Source organism: Cupressus sempervirens, chromosome 8, assembly GCF_028749045.1.
Source record: "Cupressus sempervirens isolate cs-2001-9-10 chromosome 8, ASM2874904v1, whole genome shotgun sequence".
Lineage (NCBI taxonomy): Eukaryota > Viridiplantae > Streptophyta > Pinopsida > Cupressales > Cupressaceae > Cupressus > Cupressus sempervirens.
In genome coordinates, this window is record NC_143125.1 from 736,041,656 (window position 1) to 736,066,860 (window position 25,205).

General features: G+C 34.6%; 1 pseudogene; it reads right to left on the reverse strand.

The window, feature by feature from the left end:
- Window positions 1–3,845: 3,845 nt before the first annotated feature.
- Window positions 3,846–4,594, reverse strand: LOC149544530 (basic blue protein pseudogene; annotated as a pseudogene).
- Between the last annotated feature and the right edge of the window lie 20,611 nt (window positions 4,595–25,205).

Consider the following 25,205-nt stretch of genomic DNA (forward strand, 5'->3'; position numbering starts at 1 on the left):
TATATTTGAAATATTTATCATGTTTGATACCTAAAATTCAATCCACACATATTATAAGTTCATGTCCTTTGTACATTATTATTTTATCCATTATTAAGATTTGTTAGCAATGATAATAAAAATATCTAGAAGGGGTGGATATCCACCACCCTTTGGGTGTTATGTAAACTGTGAAGGCAATCTCCATGTATACATTCAAAATGGAATAATGGACCTTTAACTCGATCAAGAAGTTCAATATAAACTATAGTCTTAAATGCCAAGATTGTAGAAGTTGTGAATAAGATGAATGAGGGACCTATGAATGAAGCTACTCGGTATGACATGGAGAAGAACAATTGTGCTCTAGGTTTTGGTGAATGTAATTGAGAACCTTGAAAATACCACTAATAAAATGGTTGAAATTATTAGAAACTCTTGGAGGCTATAGTGGATTGTATGAAACAATTATGGGTAATGTCGATGAGAATGCGGACAAGATTGTACTACATGTAGATACCTTAGCTTATGGACGAACCTCTTAGTAAACAAAGAACCAAGTCAATAACAAGAAAGATGAAGACTAAGACTAACAATTTCAACAAAGAGTGGGTCAAAAAAAAAAGGAAAATATCAAGGAAATTAGAAGGGGATCCAACTCTTGAGCCATCTTAAAGTTTTGTTAGTTTTTGGTCATGATTACTAGGCTTTTTGCCTTTTTCATCCCAAGGGATAGGTGTATTACCATGTTTTTTTTCTTCTCTATATAACTTTTGTGTTCGTTCTATGGTGTATTGATGGATGTTTGGGGGTGCTATAGTTTACTTCCAATATTGTTTCAACTGGAAAAATCTTTTATTTTTGAATTGTAATGACTAATGTGGTTTTAGGTCCATTATAAAATACATATTTTAACCCTTGATCAAAATAAATAAAAATATCATATTAGATGACCACAACTAGAATGGTTACATATCAGCCTTAAATAAAAATTTATATACTTACTCATTTTGAGGATATAAAATACTTTAAAAAGAAAAATTAGAAAAACATCCTTATTTATCATTTCATAGAGCCAAGAAACCTAGAACTTGAATATTATTGTTTAAATCAAATATTACCCATTTATATTATTTAATGTTCTATCATCATTTTTTTATCACAAAAATATTGATTTTACAAGGAACTTGAAAGATATTTATTTAATAAATAATAGGTTCAACCTTTCATAAAAAGTAACAACCACTAACTAGACATGACTAAAATACCAACCAAAAGAAAAAATAGCGCACCACAAGCCTTTAGACAACCAATAAATACTTTCCCAATTAATAATTCTTTCCTAAACACATCAACATTAATATATATAATATTTTCAACAATGCTATCTAGGATAGTAGAAGCGTTGTGTTTAATTCTAAAGAAAGTAGCTGAACCCAAGCTATTACTTGAACCATAAGTTTCTTAGTTTCCTCCAAGCCTTTATTCACAATTTTGTTTTCCTTTGTCACCTAGATATGCTCAATAATATTGAAAATGTCTCTAGAAATGGAAAATAGTGAATAATCTTTTGACAAATGATCTATAACTTTTACTTATTTATTGAGCTTATGTAAACTCTTAGTGATATCCTATAAAGATATTTTGCCAAGATTTACAACTTTATTTAGCACCATGTTTACACCAGTAAACTTATAATTAAGTTCTAATTTTTCTTTTATGGTCATGTTTTAGATCAATGATTAACTTTTCTATGTCATGAGCTCTTTCAAGTATATCAATAATTTTTGAGGTGGTAAGAGAAAAAAATCCTAACGTATTATAGCTCTCATAAAATCCAAATCAAAAGAATTTGTTATAAAAATAAAAAGTCACTAAATATGTTTTCCATTAGAGGATTTATCATTAGAAGAGGATTCATTTTTCTACAAGAGCACCCTATTGTATCTAAATCAAAATGTCAACATGTATAGCCTTCTACTTGCAATCAATAATAGGATCATGTGTTGCATCATTGACTAATGGATGAGAGATTTTTCTTGGGGTTTTCAATTTCACAAAGACAAAAGGGAACTCACTAATTTTAGCATTAGTTTTAGATTTATCCATGCTACTCTAATCCTTCCCTTTTCCTTTTTCCATATTTTGGTCTAAGGAGTAAGGTATAGAATCTTGAAATGGGCATAGTTAGAATCAACATCGTCCAAAGATATGACAATATTATTGTGAGAGGAAGAGGTTATGTAAGAGACAACCTCTAAAAGTAGCTTGGAACAAATAAACAATGTGATATTTAAGAATTAGTCGATGACAAACAAGATCAACATTGATAAATCATGTTTGCATGACAATAATAGTGATTTTAGTTTTTGATAGAGTGAGTTTGAAACCATGTATCAAACTCTTGTATAATATATTATTAAATCATCATTAGTGTATATATTCTTAGTAGTATTATACTCCAATCAACCAAATAATTATGACTTATAGTCCTTCACTTGAAGTTTTTTATTTCAACTATATTAGAGTGGAAAAAAGTGAAGCTTCTTTTTTAACAATACCCTCTACGTTATCACTCATAACCTTCTAAAATGATTAAAATTTTGGAGATAAAGTAATCATATTCTTTTTCATATTATTTTAGCATTGAACCAAAATTGACATATCTAATAATATATTTCTTCCATAGTACTTTTTCATTCCATGTTTAATGTAATATGAGTAGGAAAGTTAACAATATAGTTAAAAAATCAAAATATTAGAATGAGGATAAGTATATTTAGGATGACCATTTACCCTTATTTCCTTCAAAAGAGATCTTCTTCGTTGGCACTTTAGAAACTTTATAGTTCTATGTAGACACTTAATAAACTAAATCAATGTTTAGTCAACAAAAATGGATTCTTACCCTACCTTGTTGAGTCTTCCACATGCTAAGGAGTACATTTTCAATTCAAATGCATTAGTCCTCATCTTTACACCATTGATCTCTCAAATGATGTGCATTTGGCTAATATTGAAGGGTTGCTAGATAATTAAGAGTAAAAAAGAGCCACTACTAATATTTTTGTCCTCTACAAATTATGAACTCAGTCGTAGAAAAAAATATTGCATAAATATGGAAGGATGAATATATATATATATATATATATATATATATATATATATATATATATATATATTGCATATATATGGAAAGATGACATACTCTAAAAGACTTCCAACAAATTTGATCTTACAATGAACTACAATCACACTCAAGATTTGTCAAAAATGAATTATGAAAATTGGCTATAAAATTGCAGTTGGTGTGAGCAATATTAGATTTTAATAATGATCTTAGCACCCTCACCATCTATGATAAGAATAAATTGGATAAGAAAAAATAAATTAAATAAAATCTTCATCATTTTACTTAAAAAAACTTACCATACATGAGTTTATAGAAAATAATTGAACTCTAAAAATTTAATTTCATTAAGATAATATTATAAATTTTAAAATAATAATTTAAATGATCATATTATCAAACATGGAAGTGTAATACACCCGAACACTTAATACAAAACTGAAAAGTGTGATGGGTAGATTATGAGATAAGTTCATTGGTAAAGGTACGTTTAGATTAGATTTGGTTTGAAATCTGAGAATGATAATATCACACAGTGCAAAAGGGCGTGCGCTTTTATCCGTTAGACTAACGAGATAGTATATTTATATTAACGAAATCTTAAATTGTTTGAAGTTAGAATGGTCTTCTTTTAAGATTTAATGAAAGTATAGTTGTCAGAACAGAAAACAATGGAATGATATTATCTGAAATTGGAAGTCATTCTCTTCTCCAATGCCCGTTTATCAACTCAAAATTACTGAATAGCATTTCGAATAATTGGAAACAACATTGCCGACCACTGCCGGAGATCCAGAGAACGGCTTTGCATCTTATTCTAGCATTTAACTCATCAGAGATAAAACAAAATAGCTAGGGGCCTGAAGAATGTCCAGGCTTATTGTGGGACTTGTTAAGTAATTATTACCAAGGCCTTAAGTGAAAGGTGGAGGAAGTAGAAGTAGGCCAATTTGCTTCTGGAGCAGCCGCAGGCGCTGGTAAAGGTGAGAATTCAGCGTCAGTAATTGTAATCTTCAACTTCATACCGTTTTCGCAGTGCTGACCAAATCCACAGATGAACCAGAAATTCCCAGTCGACAAGATTTGGAGAACCTCATGCCCGCTGTCCAACACAGGGAAGATCGGTTCATTCAAACAGTTAGCGAATGACGAGCCATTCACCACCAGTACGTTGTGAAAACCCTTCGCATACGTGAACTCTGTAATACACGATGACGTGATTTACACAATCATGCAGATATCTAATATTAGTTTTCAAGAAAGGATCAATGTGGCCTTTATAAGAATGAAAGTAGATGATGTTAAATTACCAAAGCTGTCCCCAACGTGGAATTGTTTGCCTTGAGCCCACGCCTCGTAGTCCACACCAAGTGTCCATCCCTTCTCGTCGCCCACCGTGTAAAGGTTGCCAGCATCACAGATCATCACTATTGATGATAGGGAGACCAACACTCCTATGAGCGAAACCAGCATTTTATTTGCCATTGACCTCTTTCTTCCGTAAAACCACTCCTTCAAAAATGTTCAGAATGTGTTTTCATAGGGTTTCCATCATCTTTATTTATAACCCCGCTCTCTCTCTCTCTGTCTCTCTCTCTCTGTGAATGATGACAATAAAACTGGCGCCAGGCAGAGCGGCGGACGGAAGATATTATGAAGAATGTTGGCTTCAGCGTAGGATCAATGAAGGTAACGCCAAAAGGTTCAATGCGTTGCATAGGTCCTGCCGACAGAGGAAGCCGAACGACGGATTTAACAAAACAGCCGAAAATATTCCACACGTCCACAGGTCAAACCGGCTAAACACTGCATTAGCAATTTATATGACTTGCATTGTTTTAATTTTTCCTAACAAATAATGGTTTCCATTTTTCAGTAATTTTTTTGGTCTTTTTTTTTTTTTTGTTTTTTTGTTTTTTTTTTGTTTTTTTGAAGAATAGAGACGTGTTATTAAATAATACTAATAATTATTATTATTGTTATTATTTTTGTTTTTATTATTATTATATTGTCAATAGAAGTATAAATGTTTGTATTTGTTATATTTGTTTGTATTCATTAAGTTTGTGATAGTTTGTTGAAGTAATATTCTAATGTTATAGGAATTTTTTTGAAATATCTATAAACTGTTTATTTTATACATTTTTAATTTCTTATATGATTGATGATTGATTGATAGATCTAGTGACGTGTTTGTCTACACTCAATTTTCACTTTAGGTCAAGGAATTTGTTTGTATTTTGAAGGTGTAGTTATGAGTAAATCACAAAAGAAAATAAATTGTTTTAGCTTTCCCTTGAATGCTTCTATAGACTATGAAAGTGCTTGCCTCAAGGACAAACTCCCCAAATACATAATGTGATAGCAATAAGCTTTAATGTAGAAGAATAGTAGGTATAAAGGGTTTGTGTAATGGTTCCTCATTACAACAATGTTTCAAAGCCAATAGAATGGTGGACAAGATAAAGAATAAGAGTTTTATGATATAGGGCATCAATAGAGGGGTCAAACGAGGTAAGGCTCCATATCCAAACATACAAAAAGGCTTCTACAATTTCTTTATGCTATTCATACATTGTTGGAGGATTTATTTTACTGTTTTCCAAGAATGATTCAAAACTAGAAGAGTTATGTCAAGTTTGGCATCAATCCTTTTCACAATTGTAGATGTGTGTTGACATTCTTTTTGAAGTACATTTTACAATTGTTTACATATCTTCACCATATTTTTGGAGAAATAGATATGTAACTAGGATCAGTCAAGAAACCATTAGATGTTCAACATTGGCATTCATTGTTAAAAAATTGAAGATAATGGTTAGTATTGATAAACTAGTTGTAATTGAAAGGTATGTGCATATCAAATGACAATAATTACCATCATGGTCTATCAAAGTGCAAGGCATTGAAAAAATTGATGTAAATTGATATACAAGCCAATAGCATACAAAGGAAGGTACTATGATAATATTGAAGACATTTAGATAGATGTAGTGATACAAGGTTCCAAAGAAGATTCAAATAAATAGTAGAAATAGTATTATGGATACTAGAGATAATGCTTCTATTCAAATCTTTTGAGGTTGAGGTTATGATTTGATAGTAATGACCCGACATGCTTCACTCTCTTTAAACACGCATCCTAGGTCATCATATATAACACCTTTTTTACTATTATCGACAATAATAACATGGCATGTTCTAATGCTTAGTTTAATAGTATAGATTTTTTTTTTAAAATTACATTTCTAGTGAGACAAGAATAATAAAGTACTATCATGAATTTTATCCCTCTAGAATTTTACACTAATTTTGGACTCATTTTCATGGTCTTGCCTCATTCCCATTACTCACATTTCATTATCCTCATCCTACTGCCATTTATAGTATCATACTCTAATCCTTAACTTATTAAAACTAACCAAAACTCAAAATAAAGGCAATGTGGGATTAGCACCATAGACATTCCTAAATCCTTAACTTATTTCCTTTTGGAGATATATTTATATGTGAGAGTTTTAAGGGCTGAGATTGGAACTTATTTTTGTGGAAATTATTCTTCCTCAACCATGGAGTTTTGTGAAATTGGAGTGTGTTTGAATGATGCATCTCAAGTTGGATTTATTTTCTCTTTGCCCCTCCTTGCATTGAATCTATTTAGGACTGGAGCTATGGATTAAAGTTTTTAATAAAATTAGTTTTATGATAATATATAGATCTATTTATATGTTTTCTTGATGTACCACAATTGTATATTTAATTTCTAGAGTTCTTAAGATGTTTTGAGATTCTATTTGTGAAAATTTCTATGTATTTTCTTATGGTATTTTGTCACAAGTTTTTGGAGATATATTATTTCCTATGAGAGGGTTGTTGGTAACTCGATTCATGGAATATGGTATTGTGATATATTTCATGTGTTCTTATCCATGCTTTCTTGTGCATGGTACCATTTTTTATTATATGATTTGGAATTATAGATGTTTGACTTGGGTTTTTTTATCTAGTTTGTCCTCCTACTTAAACATCAAAGGCATGAAAAATTGTTTTGTGATGTATATGAATTATGTTTATCATCCAAATTCTTGTAAAGACATATACTCATATAGTCTTTGTGCCTTATTAGTATCTATGTGTTTATGTATTGTAATGCTTATATGATGAGTTGGGGTCTTGGTTAAACTAGGACTATGGGACCCTAGGAATGTTGTTCCCTAAACTAATTTTATGATTTTGGTTTGGTAGTTCTCAAAGCGGCAACAATCACCACTAAGCATTCTTGTGTCTCAAATAAGATATCTACTAAATTTCTATATGATGTGTTTGTCAAACAATCTGATCTCAGGAGAGAAAACCCCAGCCAGCTACTTTGTGTGAAGCCTCTATAATGACAAGTTACTCCATGTTCTGACAGGCTATTCCATATTCAGCCAAAAATAACTTCTCCCACTAATTTATTTGAAATGATGGATAATTATTTTTTATAGTTCTATTTTCGATATAAGACAGTTTTCTCGGTGCTAAACAATTTTCCTTCAATGAGCGATGCCTAGAGTGAAAAGAGTATCAACTTAAATATCATTCTATGATTATCATTATATAGAATGTGTCGATTAAGTCCAACTAGACAAGCTTTTCATTTAATAGGACAAAACTTGTGTAGGATTTAAGAACAGCAGCAATACAAAAAAAATAATACTCAAAAACAGGGGTGCTCTATTTTCAGGAGAGACAAAATAGATTTTATTCACAGCTAAAAAAAACTTTACGAAATGGAAGTTTATTTAATAGTCTACAATCACAGTAGACTTCAGCTGTAATTCCTAAGAAAACTGAAACAAAACCAAACCAAACTAACTCATGCACAACATAACATATGCAATGATAGCATGATTTATTACAAAATAATAAACTATTGTAGTTCAAACTGCTGAACACTATTATCCAAGGAAAGTAAACTTATCCATCAAAAAACTATAATCTAATGCATGCCATATGGAAAGCATGCATCTTGCTTAAACACTACTCTTGAACTAAAGTAAACTAGAAATCAATTGTGAAACGGTGGAGATGAAGCGGTGGAGCTGGAGTTTGAAGTGGAGTCAATCAGTGCTGAAGTTACATGCTTATTTCAGTTTTACTGAACAACAACATTAATCTTCATACTCCCCCTTGATGCTGAGAGGACTAACAATTCGATCTCTGAGTACCAAAAATTGATCTTTTGCAACTGCCTTTGTCAAGATGTCTGCAATTTTCTCCTTTATGCTGATGTACTTCAACTCAACCGCTTTATTTTGTACCAAATCTCTGATGAAATGTTGTTTCAGATCAAAGTGTTTGGTCCTGCTGTGATGAACCGGATTCTTGGCCAATTTAATGGCACTTATGTTGTCACAAAATATCATAGTAGGCTGAACTTGTATCTCTCCAATTTCTTCAAGAAGCTTTCTAAGCCATAAAGCCTGTGTACCAGCTGAAGTAATGGCAACATACTTTGCTTTTGTCGATGAAAGAGCAACCATACTTTGCCTCTTTGAACTCCATGTAATTAAACCCGAACCCAAAGAAAAACAATTACCAGATGTAGATTTTCTGTCATCCAAGCTACCTCCCCAATCTGAATCACTGAAGCAAACAAGCTCAAACTTATTAGAAGAATAGTGAATGCCAAAATCTACCGTACTTTTCACATACCTCAAAATTCTCTTGGCTGCCTTCATATGTTCCTTTGATGGATTTGTCATAAACCTTGAAACCAATGAAACTGAATAAGCAATATCAGGCCTTGTGTGAGTTAAAAACATCAAACTCCCCACAATGCTCCTGTATAATGTCTCATCAACAACTTTAGCACCATCATCTCTACATAATGTAACTCCATGAGCAATTGGAGTGGAAAGAGGTTTACAATCAGCCATATCAAATTTTTTCAACATATCTTTTGCATACTTTTCTTAACAAATAAAAATTTCATCTTTACCTTGATAAACCTCCATGCCAAGAAAGTACTTCATGAGACCTAAATCTTTCATCTCAAACTCATTCATCATAGCAAATTTAAATTCATCTTTCATCTTTGAACTACTACCCATATATAACAAATCATCAACATACAAACTCACAATGAGAATATCATTACCTTCTTGTTTGTAGTAAAGGGTAGGTTCACTCTTACTTCTTTGAAAGCTATTCTGCTGAAAATATCCATCAATTCTTGCATACCATGCACGTGGTGCTTGCTTGAGGCCATACAAAGCCTTCTTCAACTTGTAGACATAATCTTCTTTGCCTTGAATCTCAAAACCTTGTGGCTGTCCCACATATACCTCTTCTTCTAAGTACCCATTCAAGAAAGCACTTTTCACATCCATGTGATGAATACTCCATTTTTTTTGAGCTGCAAAAGAGATTAGCATCCTAATAGTTTCTTGTCTTGCTACTGGTGCAAAAGTTTCTTCATAATCAATGCCATACCTTTGAGTGAAACCTTTAGCAACCAATCTTGCCTTGTGTCTTTCAACACTCCCATCACTATTATACTTGGTCTCATAGACCAATTTTGTGCCAATCTTCTTCTTCTTATGTGGAAGATCTACAAGCTCCCATGTTTCATTCCTATAAATGGAATCCATCTCTTCATTCATTGCTTGCATCCAAACCTCATTAGCACATGCATCTTCAAAACATGATGGCTCAAAATCAGCTTTAGCAAGTAATGCAAAATTTATGGTCTCACCTATTGGATCTTCTTCATGTGCTTGATTTTGACACCTCTCATAAATATCACTCAATCTTCTTACCTTCCTTGGAGGACTAGAGGATGGACTTGCTCTTGGTATTGGTGAGGGGTTTCTTGGTGGGCTTGGTGATCTTGAAATAGAACCATTAGCTGGCTGCTCATTATCATTATTAGCAATATCATCATCATCCAAAACTGATTTTGGCTTTCCAACATGTTGTTTTTGATGACCATAAACTCCCCCTTCATCGAAAATCACATCTCTTGAAACAACAATCTTATTAGTAATAGGATTGAATAATCTATAAGCTTTGCTTTCCTTACTATAGCCCACAAAAATACATGATTCACTTTTAGCATCTAGCTTTTGCCTATTCTGATCAGGGATGTGAACATAAGCCAAACAACCAAAAACTTTAAAATGATTTACATTAGGCTTTTTCTCATACCATGCTTCATATGGAGTCATCTTGTGTAGGTCACTTGTAGGACTCCTGTTGAGAATATATACAGCTGTAGCAACTGAATCAGCCCAATAAGAATTGTTCAAACCCTTGGTTTGTAACATGCTCCTTGCCATTTCTACCACAGTACGATTCTTCCTTTCAGCCACTCCATTCTGTTGGGGTGTGTATGCAGTTGTGAGTTGTCTTTTGATGCCATTCATCTCACCAAAATTCTGAAAATTGTTTGAGCAAAATTCTCCTCCTCGATCTGTTCTCAAACATCTTATTTTGTTCCCTTTCTCATTCTCTACACGAGCTTTAAACTTCTTGAATGTATCAAAGGCTTCATCTTTAGTCTTCAAAAAATATACCCAACACATGTGTGAGTAATCATCAATGAAAGTAATGAAATATGACGACTTACCCAAACTTTGTGTTTGCATTGGACCACAAATATCTGAATGAATAAGTTGAAGTGGGTATTGGGCCCGCCATGCATTGCCTTTTGGAAATGATTCCCTTGAATGTTTCCCTTTTGAACACCCTTCACAAATCTGTTTATGCTCTTCAACTATGGCAATCCAAGAACTAATGCATTTGATGTTAGATTCTTCAAACTATTGAAATTCAAATAGCCATACCTAAGATGCCACAACCAACTTTTATCCCCATAAGCCATATTGACAAGCTGATTATCATTTTGACCAAACTTCAAAGAAAACATCCTATTCTTTGTCATAGGAACAACTGTAATCACTTTATTTTTTTGATTCTTATCATAGATAGTACAGTGCATGTTCTCAAATACCACTCTATAATTCTTCTCACATAGCTGCCCAACACTCAATAAATTATGCTTTAACTTGAGAGTATAATAAATATCTTGAACACTTTTCATACCTTCTTTTGTCTGAACATCCATGGCTCCTTTGGCCGCAACATCCACAATATTGTTATTACCAAGGGTAATATTGGATCTGTAACTATCATCAAGCTTTGAAAATATTTCTCTGTTACCAAACATATGGTTAGAGCATCCAGAATCCAAATACCAAACATCATTCACATTACTTTCACCTTTCCCATAACACAAAAATAAATTACCCGAGGAAGGATCCTCATCTTGTTGGGCATAATTTGCACTATTATTACCAGATTTCAGTCTACACTCTCTCTCAAAATGTCCATATTTATTGCAATGATAGCATTGGATGTTCCTTTTATCAAATCTGCCTCTACCTCTTCCTCCTTGAGCACCTCCTTTTCCTCTAGATCCTCTTAAAAAATTCTGATTTTGGCCCCTTCCCGAGCCTTTGTTGTTGTTACTACTACTGCTAGCACCATCGTTCTTTGAAATTTGCAATTGGGAAGCAAAAGCCTTCTCATTAACACTGATAGATGTGTCCCTTATTCTACCCTCATGTGATATAAGAGATCCAACCAATTCATCATACTCCATGGTAGCTAAATTTTTGCTTTCTTCTATGGCAATTACTACAATATTCCATCTTGGGGTTAGAGATCTCAATACCTTTTGTATTATTTTCTCTTGAGCAATAAATTCACCCAAAGTGGCCATTTTATGAGTCACATCTTTCACTCTCACACAGAAATCTCCCACACTCTCTGTCTCCTTCATCTTCAAGTTCTTGTATTCTCTTTTCAAGATTTGTAGCTTCACAACCTTGATCTAATCATTGCCATGGTAAGCATCTTTTAGAGTCTTCTAGGCCTCTTTTGCTGTCTGTGCATCAGCAATTCAAGGAAACAAGCTCTTATCAAGAGCCATCTGAATGTGAAACAATGCCATTGCATTCTTCTTCTCGGCTTCTTTCTTCAATCTCCTATCATTAGGTTGGAGAGTATTCCAATCTACAGGCTCTACATATCCGGATTCAACAATCTCCCAAAAATCTTTCCCAATCAAAAAAATCTTCATCTTGATTGACCAATATTGGTAATCAACTCCATCAAACTCTGGAATTTGCAAATTGTTTGCCATGCTGCTGTCTTCCAAACACCATCAACTCTGATACCAAATGTAGGATTTAAGAACAGCAGCAATACAAAAAAAAATAATACTCAAAAACAGGGGTGCTCTGTTTTTAGGAGAGACAAAATAGATTTTATTCACAACGAAAAAAAAACTTAGAAAATGGAAGCTTATTTAATAGTCTACAATCACAGTAGACTTCAGTTGTAATTCCTAAGAAAACTGAAACAAAACCAAACCAAACTAACTCATGCACAACATAACATATGCAATGATAGCATGATTTATTACAAAATAATAAACTACTGTAGTTCAAACTGCTGAACACTATTATCCCAGGAAAGTAAACTTATCCATCAAAAAACTATAATCTAATGCATGCCATATGGAAAGCACGCATCTTGCTTAAACACTACTCTTGAACTAAAGTAAACTAGAAATCAATTGTGAAACGGTGGAGATGAAGCGGTGGAGCTGGAGTTTGAAGTGGAGTCAATCAGTGCTGAAGTTGCATGCTTATTTCAGTTTTACCGAACAACAACATTAATCTTCAACTTCTCCATATAGTTTTGTTGAAACCTTTCACCAAATAATAAATGCCTAAAATTGTATCTAATAACATTCAGCTGTCTATACAAGCATCAACAAGCCTGCTTATAACCCAACCCGGGCTCTTGTGCTCGTTGCCGTCCACACAAGACAAACAATCCACCCTATCAAGAGACACGTGGAAGGCAGTGGGGTTTCGTTCTTTTCAAAGATCTTCATTTGCATTTTATCTAACAAACGAGTTCGACGACGTTCATCACAGTGCAATTCATTTGACGCACCGCCCGGCTCCACCGTTGTCGCCATTTTCAAGGGGAGAGAGAGAGTTATACATACCCACGCCGATCTTACCTCCTCCCATGCATTTATACGAGAGCTCTCATGTTACATTAGCCTCTATACTAAGTTATAGAGAAAGATCCGTGGCAACGAAATTGATGGTTTCTGTTATTACGTTGGCCTCTGTACTGCCAATAGTTATTGGCAATGCTGTACCGAATGGCAACGCTATTACAGTCGGTGACCAGAATGGGTGGACCCTTGTCTTTTACTATGAGGCCTGGGCAAAGACAAACAATTCTATGTGGGAGATGTAGCACTCTTATTACCTCCCGGTCTCTTTCTACGTTATTTTTTCTTTAGCTAAATCGAAGATACGTTAAAATTGTGTCTATGGGTCATTTGAAATGTCATTAAAATTTATTATTTCTTTCAAGCAGTTTAATTTTCCAATATGTCTTTGACGATGGCATGTTTTCATATTAGTTTAGTTTCTGTGCATTCACTGAGTGCAATAAAAAACTCATTAAAAAAAAATTGATTGACTATTAATATTTGAAAAATTTAAGAGATCTAAAGTTTTTAAATATACTTTTAACTTTTAATATATTTAATAAAAAAAAAATATTAATTTAAACTCTTATTCATTGTAGGGTGAAATGGTAAGGAAAAAAAATTTGCAAAAAAAATTGAAAAAAAAATCACTAGACTTTCAGTACTAATATTATGGAAAATTTTAGATTTTTTTCACATTTCAAGAGCTCACAGGTTTTGTGGATAAATTGTCGGTCCAAATAACTTCACTTGTGGATAGTTTGGTATTTGCCAAAGGGCAACTACATAATGGAATTGAATTCATTGAGTTTTCTTTTCATGTTGTGCAGAAATTGTTTGATATTGCTCAAGGCTTTTTGGCTCTTTTTGTTTGTGGGTTTTTCATTTTAATGGGTTGCATGGCTAGGTTTTCTACTATGATAAACAAGCTTTTGGCCATCCTTGATCTATTATTTATCTTTGTACATAATTCTTCCCCCTATTTATAGGTTGTAGGTGTGTCTTATTGAGCATTTAACGTAACCTGAGATTAAAGAAGGACTATAAGAGGCTAGAGGTTTATGTTGTCAACCGGAGGCAAGGTTGTTGAATCAAGGATGAAGTTCAATAGCCCCATGTACTCTTCCAACAATTCGGAAGCATGCACTCCCATTGAAATGGCTGAGTTATAGTTCTTTTGCCCATTTGATTTGCTAGGGTTTCAATTTTGGTTTCATATAAGGCTTAGTTTTGGAATTAATTTTTGCACCACAATTTCAATGAATGATATCACTTTTTCTTTCACAAATCAACCAATAGAGTCCTTTTTCAATTGTCCTTGTGAATTCCAAGGTTGATGATCTTGGAAAATGTTTCGTAATATTTGGCATAATCCTCCTTATTCTCTACAATTTCATTGAACCTTTTTCTTCACCAAATTATTCTTAATTACCTTGATAATATTGTTATGTTGTAGCATTTCTCCTCAAAAACATTGTGCACCTTGAATATGCTTCCACATTTTCCATGCTTGTCTACAAGGGTAGTCTTTTGTGCCTCTCTCAAGGAATTGTGCCAAACACTCTAGCATTCCTTGTCTACAATTTCCCAATTGTAAACATTCTATCAAACTATTTATATGCAATATTGGGTTTTACATTTTGCATTATAAATACATAGATTCTACCCTCAACATCTATCAAAATATCACTTTCTGAACACTTCGATGAATGTTCATATCCCATGCAAAACTCTATTGTTCACCAAAATGAGAATGTTCAAGAAAAGCCATGAAATTTGATTATTGATCTACCATTCCTAAAGTCTTTTCGAAAAATCTATTTTCTGCATGAAATCTTCTACTAAGAATTTTTTGCTATGTTTTAGTATTCATTGATCTCAATTTACTTCATCCCTAAGAAGTCACCAAAGCACCCTACTTTAACCAAATCCTTCATTTCCTCTAACCACTCACCAAGTATAAAATACACATTTTTCTCTTTCTTGATTTCATCTACAAAGTAATCACAAATAGTTCATCAAAAAATGCAAATATAAAGTTAAGGATTCATCACTACACTCCATTGTTTAAGATCATTAGTAAGAGTGCCCTACCACTTACCACACATGTCCATCATCTTCCTCCTTTTATTAATAATAACACAATCTATCCCAATTCACATTTTCTTCTCATATTATTCATTAAAATCCAACATATTGAATGCTATGAATCCACCTCCCTCTATTGACCCTAGTTGAAGAACCTTTATTATCCACTACCTATATCTATATTTTGCCTAACTCATCTACCCTCGACAAAATCCACACCAATCCAATATCACTGTGATATTTTTCCAAAATATAGTCAAATATATATTAGCCAAAATTAGTAACTTTTGATTTTATCTACTTCATACCATAATTCATTACCTTTCCCCTATCCAAATTAGTATCTTACTACTTCACTTGCTCTATATCAAGAGCTATCATCAATTCCTTATTAATAAAAACATCATAAAATACCATTTAATCCACATTTTGACTATTATTTCATCTTGTCCAAGTTATACCCACATGAGTACAATATCATCTTGGTCCTTTTACCTTTATCAATGATGCTTCTCATAAAATAGAAGCACAAATCATATTCAACACCGACAATCTTCCATCTAATAATTGACTTGCATATTATTAACAAAAGAACAAGATTCCTTATTTGAGTTCAAAACTCAAGATAATTAAAATATCAAGGTAATGAGTTCAGCCTACTTGAGCAAGCTATCTTGGAGCCAACACATGCCAAGGAAAATCTTGTTAGAGTAAATAATTAATTATTAATTATTTATTCTATTACTTAAGTTTACTTGGGTTAATGCATTATTTAATAGTTGCAGTTGATGAGTTGTTGACAACATGAGAGTTTGATCCCTTCTAGTGTATTCCACCTTTTTGTGGAAGTATGCTTAGTTGTCAATCTTATCTTCTTGCACTTTCTAGCTTGTTCTACAAGCTTCCTTGAGGCCTTTATATTTGGTCTCTCTCTCACTCATTGTAAATTCATTCATTCACATAGAATTTTGTTTTCCTATTGTGAAATATTCTCTCTTGTATTGTTTGCTTCAAGCTCTTGCTCCTTCAGTTTCTCTTCAACAAGTTATTTGCATGCAGGTGATCTTGGCATATTGTGGAGTTTGATTTTATCATACATGGTATCAGAGCCTCCCTACTACTTCTTGTTTGAAGATTTTTTGAAGCCACAATTCAAAGGCACAAACCCTTGTTTGTTTGTGCATTTTTCCTCAATCTAGGGGTAGAGTGATTTTTTGGAGCACTTTGGGCCCAAACAGACATTGCCGTTAGATTTGAAAGGCCTGTTACAGTCAAGATTCATATAAATTATTTTAATTTTGGCTTCCAGGCATTAGGTAAAAAAAATTTAGCCCCCCTACAGGTAGGTATATGGACTGTATGGACATGGAAATTAAAAAAATAAAAAGGGGGTCCACCATCATAGCAATGCTCGTGTACCACCATGGGGCCACCCATGTGATACCCAACCCCTACCGCCGCCCACACAAAACCTTTTCTTTGCCTCTACCAGCACCGCAGTAGTTGCTAGGTTCTCCTCCCAAGTGCCACCACCTCATATAAAACCACTCTAATAGGTGATGTCATTAATCTCTAGCCCTACATCATCAACAATAACCACATCAACATTTTTAGGCTACTAATGTTAGGACTTCCTAGTGTGACATCACATTAATGTCATTTTTTGGCATGCTGACATCCTCTTTCTAGCTGCTGATGTCAGCAAACTAGTGGCTAATTTTTTTGTAGGTGATAGCCAATTGATAGTCGTATGAGTGTCAAATTTAATCCAGTGACTATTTTTCTAGCAAGGTTGTTTTTGGAGTAGAATTTGATTTTTTTTTTCATTCGAAAAAAGCCATAGAAAGCTAAATAAGATATGGAGACAATGATGCTGGTTTTATCACATTTTAGGTTCATTTGAGCTCCCATTTTTTGACATCAAAGTAGAGGCTTCTATTTCCTCCTTCTTTGCATCCAAAATCTAGGTACTTTTTTAGTTTTTCTTTCTTTCCATAGTTGTTTTTTGTGGTATTTGATCAATATAATTATCTATTGTGGTGGGGGTATTTTATTTTCTATAATTTAATTCAAAATAAGACCCTTCTACTTCTATCTTCTTCTCTCAATGCCAGATCCATCTGTGACCCATCTCATGCCACACAACTATGACACTTGGAAGGCATAAATAACTAAGCTTCTCATGTCAAGGGGCTTATGGTCATGTTTGGATGAGAATCAACCTATTATTACATGTCCTTTTGAGGTTTTTCAGCATAGGAACAAAATGGATGAGTTAATGGGATTAATTGGACTAAACATTCTAGATAGTTTACTATTTTAGTTGGATGGTTTGACCACTCCACGAGCTTATTGGCTCAAATTTCAAACTTTTTTAAGCATAGTGAATGTGTTTCAGGGACTTCAACTTGATGCAAAGTTGACTTCTTTATCACCAGCCAATTTTTCCACCATTGAATATTTTCTTGATCAAGTTCAAATCTCTATATGTAGTTTTATAGGGGTGTGGGAAAACCAAAATAGATGATGAGTGCATTTTTTTGATACTCTCAAAGTTGTGAGGGCAATATCAGATTTTTTCTTCTACTTTCTACTCCATTATGGATGCCCTTGGTGACAAACATAGGATGCCTACATTTGAGACATTTTGTGATTGGTTGACATAGGAATAGGGAAAGATCCAACAGGTGGATGCCTCTGGCTCTTCTAGCCAAGCATTGGTTGCTCAAAATTCTAAGGGGAAATCAAAGAAAGACACATCAAAATCTAATCCTAAGCCTCCAGCTACTCCTCCAACAAACCCTTCAAAGGGTAAAAATTCTTCAAAGTCTGCTAAGTCTACCTCCAAGACCAAGAAGAAATCCAGTGAGACTTGTAGTTTTTTTGGCAAGGATGGACATCTTGTTTCTAGGTGTTGGAAGCATATTGAGGCTTTAGAGGAAGCCATGAAAGACCATCATATTTCACCCACTCTGTCTTCATCCCCCCTGTAGGGAAAGGTCCTGCTCTTTTTGCTTGAGCTATGACTTTAGGGCCTACATGAATTCTTGATTTTGGTGCCTCTTGCCATATGAAAAACACCCCTAAGTTTCTTAATTCACTTGGTCCTTGTACTACCACACAGATTGTTATTGGGAATTCATCACAACTCTCATTTCTAGGTTTTGGTTCTATTGCACTAGCTAGGGGCTCCCTTTAGGATGTTCTTTATGTCCCTTACATTTCAATGAACCTATTGTCTATCTATCAGATTTACCACTCTGGCTCTAGTAAGACAGTTGAGTTCTCACCAAATGATGTAGTTATTTGGGACTTACATGATTCTAAGATGATTGTGACTACTGGGAGTGTTGACTCTACATCTCACCTCTACAAATTTGATGGATTTGAGTCTTTTGATGACACAAGTTCATGTTTAGTTGCACATGCAAATTCAATAAGCAGACTTTGGCATGAATGTTTTGGGCATGTCATTTATAGATATCTTTAGCAAATGAGCACATAGGCACTTGTTCTTCGGCTTCCCTAGATTTCTCGTCTAGATGATGTTTGTCAAGATTGTGTACTTGGCAAGAAGCATAGGGATTAATTTCCATGTGGATGAGCCACTCATGCTTTGGCACCTTCAGAGTTGATTCATAGTGACCTCATTTTATTTCCTACTCCTTCTTTCTTAGGTGCTAGATATGTGCTTACATTCATTGATACCTTCTTGAGATGCACATGAGTGTACTTTCTCAAGTACAATTCTAATGTGTTTGATTCATTTTGAGTCTTTAAGGCATTTGTAGAGAAGTAGTTTGGTCTTTCTATTTGGTAGATATGCATAGACAATTGGGGGGAGTATGTGAATCAAGCTTTCAAGGATTTTTGTTCTAAACATGGTCTTCAGCATCAATATTTAGAGCCCTATACTCCTTAGTAGAAATGTGTCATTGAGGGAAAGAACAAAACAATTTGGGAGGTGGCTAATTGTACGATTTAGTCCAGGTCCATGGATTCATGTTTTTGGGTAGAGGCAAAAAATTGTGCTAACTATATTCAGAATCAGATACCTCACAAGGTAGTTTGACATATGACTCCTAAGGAGGCTTGGTCTAATGTCTAGCCTAATGTATCATCATTCTGAGTTTTTGGGAGTGCAACACGGGAATTTTTACCTAATGCTTAGAGGAAAGCAATGGAATGGAAGAGCTGACCACTCATTTTTGTTGGCTACTATGAGGATGTTAAGGCTTACTAGTTGTTTGATACTAATTCCAGAGGTCCTATTTCGATGAGATGTCTAGTTTGATGAGAGCCCTCATGTAGTTCATACCTCACCTCCTACACCTCCCACTACTCCCTCCTCTTTTCCAGTTTGTCCATGGATAATGAGGATGATGATCATGGTGATCCTCATTTACCTTTGCCAAAGGATCCTCCCCAAATTCCTAAATGGGCTCAAGCTATAGTTGAGGCTGTAGGATCTCTAGCTAGTGACCATTCCACTTATCGTCATAGCTATTCTCATATTACAGGTTCTAGTCTTCTTAGTTATGCTCTTCGTGATGATCCTCAGACATTTGTAGAAGCAACAGGAGATTCTGAATGAGACAGTGCAATGGAGGAGGGATATTCTTCTTTAATGAAGAATCACACATGGGATCTTTGTCCTCTTCCTAAGGGGAGAAAGCTAGTGCAATGCAAATGGATCTATTGTACTAAGTATGTTGTTGATGGTTTGATTGATAAGCATAAGGGTCATCTTGTTGTGAAGGGTTTTTAATAGGTTGAGGGTATTGACTACACTAAGACATTTTCCCCTATTTCCAAGATGAATTCTATCCACCTTGTCTTATCTCTCATAGCTTCATAGGGATGGTATATTTATCAGATGGATGTGAAGAGTTCCTTCCTACACATTAATATCACTGAAAAGATTTATATGGAGTAGCCTTTAGAATTTGTGCAAGATTCCTCCTTGGTTTGTAGACTTCAACACTCATTATATGGTCTCAAGAAAGCCCCTAGGGCTTGGTATGAGAAGATGGAATCTTTTCTACTTTCTACAGGCTTCACCAACTACCATTCCAATACCATAGTATACATTCAACATCTTGGAGATGAGATTTTGATTCTTCTTCTAAATATTGATGATCTTATCCTCACAAGTAGCTCATCATCTATGCTTTAGGATGTTAACCTTGGACTAATGGACCAATTTGAGATGAATAATCTTGGTTTGCTACACTATTTTCTTGGCTTCTAGATTATTCAATCCTCTACTAGGAATTTTGTGAATCAACAGAAGTATGTTCTTGACATCCTTCATCACTTTGACATGCTTGATTGCAAGCCTACTCCCACACCTTTTTAGTTTGGTGTCACTTTTTCTACCTCCGACTCTTCAGCTTTCATGGATGCTACTTTATATCAATAGTTGGTTGGCAGCTTGTTGTACCTGAAACACACTCATCCTAATCTCTCCTTTGCAGTTGGCCTTGTCTCTCAATTTTCTTAAGGAACCTCATTACAGTCACTGGCAAGCTACCAAGCACATTTTGAGATACATTCATTGCACACTCATGTATGAAATTCATTACACCATGGGGACTCCACACATTGTTGACTATACTAACTCAAATTGGGCTAGTGATGTTGATGATTGAAACTCTACTTCTGGCTTTGTGTTTTGTCTTGGCTCTAATCCTATCACATGGTCATGCAAGAAGAAGGATGCTTGAGTACTTTCATCTAAAGAAATTGAGTACCAGGCATCAGTACTTTCTAGTTAGGAGGCTTTATTGCTTTAGCAGCTAATGATTGAGTTTGGTTTTCCTCCCAATCATCCTACTATTTTGTGGTGCAATAATCAGAGTGCCATCCACATGTCATGCAACCCAGTAGAGCATTAGCATACCAAGCACATTGAGTTGCATATGCATTTCATCCTTTAGCTAATATAGGATAGTGTCATTGCATTGACTACATTCCCACTAATGCACGGGATGTTGACATCTTCACTAAACCTTTTGCATCACCACATTATCTTAAGTTGTGGTCAAAGCTTGGGATTATGGAATTTATCCTTGGGGGGAGAGTTTTTTCTATGAGGTTTTCCCTCTTTTTTTGTTTTTAGAGGTTGCATTTCTTTGCATTGTTCATACATACCTAACATAGCCTTGTTGTCATGACCCATTTTGCATTACATCTTGGTTTTTGTAAGCTTAAGGCATTCCCCTAAGTTGCACTTAAGGTGGGGTGTTAGAGTAAATAATTATTTATTAATTATTTATTCTATTACTTAAGTTTACTTAGGTTAATGCATTAGTTAATAGTTGTATTTGATAAGTTGTTCAAAACATGGGAGTTTGTTCCCTTCTAGTGTATTCCAACTTTTTGTGGAAGTATGCTTAGTTGTCAACCTTATCTTCTTGCACTTTCCAGCTTGTTCTACAGGCTTCCTTGAAGTTTTTATATTCAATATCTCTCTCTCTCTGTCTCTCTCTCTCTCTCTCTCTCTCTCACACACACACACACACACACACATTATAAATTCATTCAGTCACATAGCAATTTCATTTTTATATTGTCAAATATTTTATCTTATGTTGTTTGCTTGAAGCTCTGGCTCCTTCAATTTCTCATTAGCAATCTATTTGCATGCAAGTGATCTTGGTGCATTGTGGAGTTGGATTTTATCAACTCCTACAAATCTGCTATCACAAGGTACTTTCTATGTATCTGTAGGGCACATTATTTGGACATGTTATTACAACTAATGTAAAATAGAAGCGTACTCCCAATTTCACAAGAAAACCTACCTATCTATTGGTGTAATTAAACATTCACTAATTACACTTACTTAAACATACTTAGAATAATGCATTGCATAGTATTTTTTCATTGAGACACTTAGGAGTTTGCACCTCAATTAAGCACATGGTGTAGGAGAATTCCACTCTAGCTAGTTATAGTTCTTATCTCATTCCACCTTTAGTGCACTTATCACATTATCATCATCATCATCATTACACATACTTCATTTCATAATGGAGGATGATCCAAGTTTGGTGAACATATAATTCTACCTTATGTAGGTGATAGCTTATCTTCTTCTTATCATTGTCTCTTATCAGCTCTCTTATATAAGGAAGTCTATTTTGTACATTTAAAAAATCAATCCATTGGATGTCAATCAAGTCCATTACCAATAATAGCATTGTTTCATCTTCATGCAATTGTCTTGCCAATCTCTTGTGGAAGTTTTCTTGGTCTTTCATTTGATCCTTAGGGTGTTATAGAGCCACCTAAAACTCCAACACTATCATTTCCCAAAATTATTCCTTCTATCAGAAGTTAGTCAATCATATAAACTCCAAAGTAATGTGCATCTTCCTTCTTCATCTTATTATTTCTATTTTTGTTTCCTAAATCCAAAAATCCATGTCATAGGGGAGAGGAACTAGTAGTTGAGTGGGGTACAATAATCGATCAACATCTTTTGAATATACTATCCTATCTTACCACACTTTTAATAAATCTATATTTAAATAAAAATAGACTAATACTTGAACATATGAGAACATATAAATATTATAGTAGAATTAAATAAAAGAATTAATTAAGAAGTGATCTAAATAATGTTTTGTCTAAAATAAAAAATCATAGCTATCTATTATATGTGTATCACTTAAAAAATAATATGTTCACTTAATAAAATAAGATGCTCACTTAAAGAAATATTGATATCCCAAAGAGTACAAATATTATTCTTACGTGTAGAACTATAGGTTAGCAATGTATATTCAAAGACTAATTTGTATTAATCATATGTCTTATCAACATTATAAAAGATGAATAGTTGTAAATGCCTTATGTTAGAGTAAATAATTAATTACTAATTATTTGTTCTATTACTTAAGCTTACTTAGGTAAATGCATTTATTTAATATTTTGTATTTAATACATGTAGTAGTTAGTTGATGAAAACACGATAGTTTGTTCCCTTCTAGCATGTTCCACCTTTTCTGGATATGTGTTGAGTTGTCATCCTTATCTTCTACAAGCTTCCATGAGCTCTTTATAAGTGGGCTCCCTCATTGTATTTCCATCACATTATCACATATTGCTTATTGTAAATACATTTTCATTGTGTTTGCATATATGTGGTCTCTTCCATTTAGGGTTTTTCCCTTGATCCATGCTCTTCCTCTTCTTGGCTTCTCTTTGACAAGATTTTGCATGCAAGTGATCTTGGGCATCTTCAGAGTTGGCTTTCCTCAACTCCAACATGGTATTAGAGCCTTCCTACTGCTGCTTGGTTGACAATTTTTGAAGCTGTGATTTGAAGTCATAAACCCTAGTTTATTTGTGCATTTTTTCTTCAAATCAGGGGATCAGAAATTTTTTGGAGCATTTTCAACCCAAACAGACATCACCATTAGATCCGGAGGGCTGTTTGCAGTCAGGATTCATATAAAACTTTTCATTTTTAGAGATAGAGCTCTGAGAGGTAAAAATTTTTTGTTGTAGGGTTTTTTCTCTACGGCTCGTACGGACGCGCAGTGAAAAAAATTTAAAAATATAATTAAAGCACTCTGCCAGCACGTCATCAGGCAGCCACCCACGCAGCGCTAGCCGGCTAAGCTGTCGGTGAGCAACCCGGCCCGACCGTCGCCAGCGGCCCCTCCTCACCTCAGATGCCGTGTTGCCCGCCCACCAGAGTCTGCAACCCCGGTGCCTCCTCCTCCCGATGGCGATGCCTATTTTTGCTGCTACATCAGCACCCTGTTGGTAGAGACCTATTCGAATCTGCAGCCTACGTCCGCGACAGTTGCCAATTTTTAATTTGCCAATTTTTTGCGCTGTTGCTCAGAGGTTTTTGCACAGTCAGTGACACGTGGCATTTTTTGCCATGTCCAGTGCCTGACACGTGGTAGGTCTGCTACATGGCACTTTGCCACGAGGCCCTTGCCACGTCCACGCTTGCTACATGGTGTCAACATGGCACTACCACATGGCAACCACGTGGCCCTCCATTTTTGCATGACAGCTAACGTGGCTATCAAATTTAAGCTAGTGAACTGCTAATGTCAGCATGACATCATCCTTGCATCATCAGACTTGCATGCACCTCTCCTGATTTTGTTTTGGACCTACTTGTGGTTTTTTCACCATAACTTTTGCATACGGAGGTATTTTTTCGATCTGAAAGAAGTGCCAGAAAGATGGTTTCAAGATGGAGACTTTAGTGTAGGTATTTTTAGGTTTTGATGTGTTTTATTGCCTATTTTTTAGTCAAAGTCCAAAGTTCTTTTTTTGACTCCAACAAGCATATCTTTTGCATCCCATGCCCATTTTGTGAAAACTTTATATATTTGGAAAGCTGATTTTCTCATCTTTTCAGAAATGTAGCCCTTTCTCTTAGTTTTTGGCCTAAGCTCTTTCTATCATAGTTTTGGCTTTTTTTCTATATGGTGGATATCTTGAGTGTTTTAGGCCCGAGGATCATTTTTCTGGCATGGTTTCCTTTGTTTTAGGCTGTACTTTCTTTTTTATTAGCTTGTTTTCAGTTGTGATCATTGTAGCTATCATTTTGAAGCACTTTTGTGTATCGTACTGAGATAAAGTGTCATTTTTACATTCTGGGGATCATGAATGTTGTTTTGAGTCAGTTGTACATGCACTCTTTTCATAAAGCACCATGGGGGGATAGTTGTTTTCTATTTTAGGCATTCTCCCTTTGTCAAGTGAGTGTCCCTTCCATGACATTAGCCCCATTCAGAGTCTATTTGACCATGTCTTTATAGGTATCTGTACCTCTTTCCCTCTCTCGTCATTCTTGGTTCATTTGCAGGAGACTTTGGCCCACCTTCTCAGTTTCCTATCATCACACCTCGTCTACATTAAGGGGGGTTATGTTGTTGTTCTAATGCATATGTGGTTCGATGGTTCGATGGT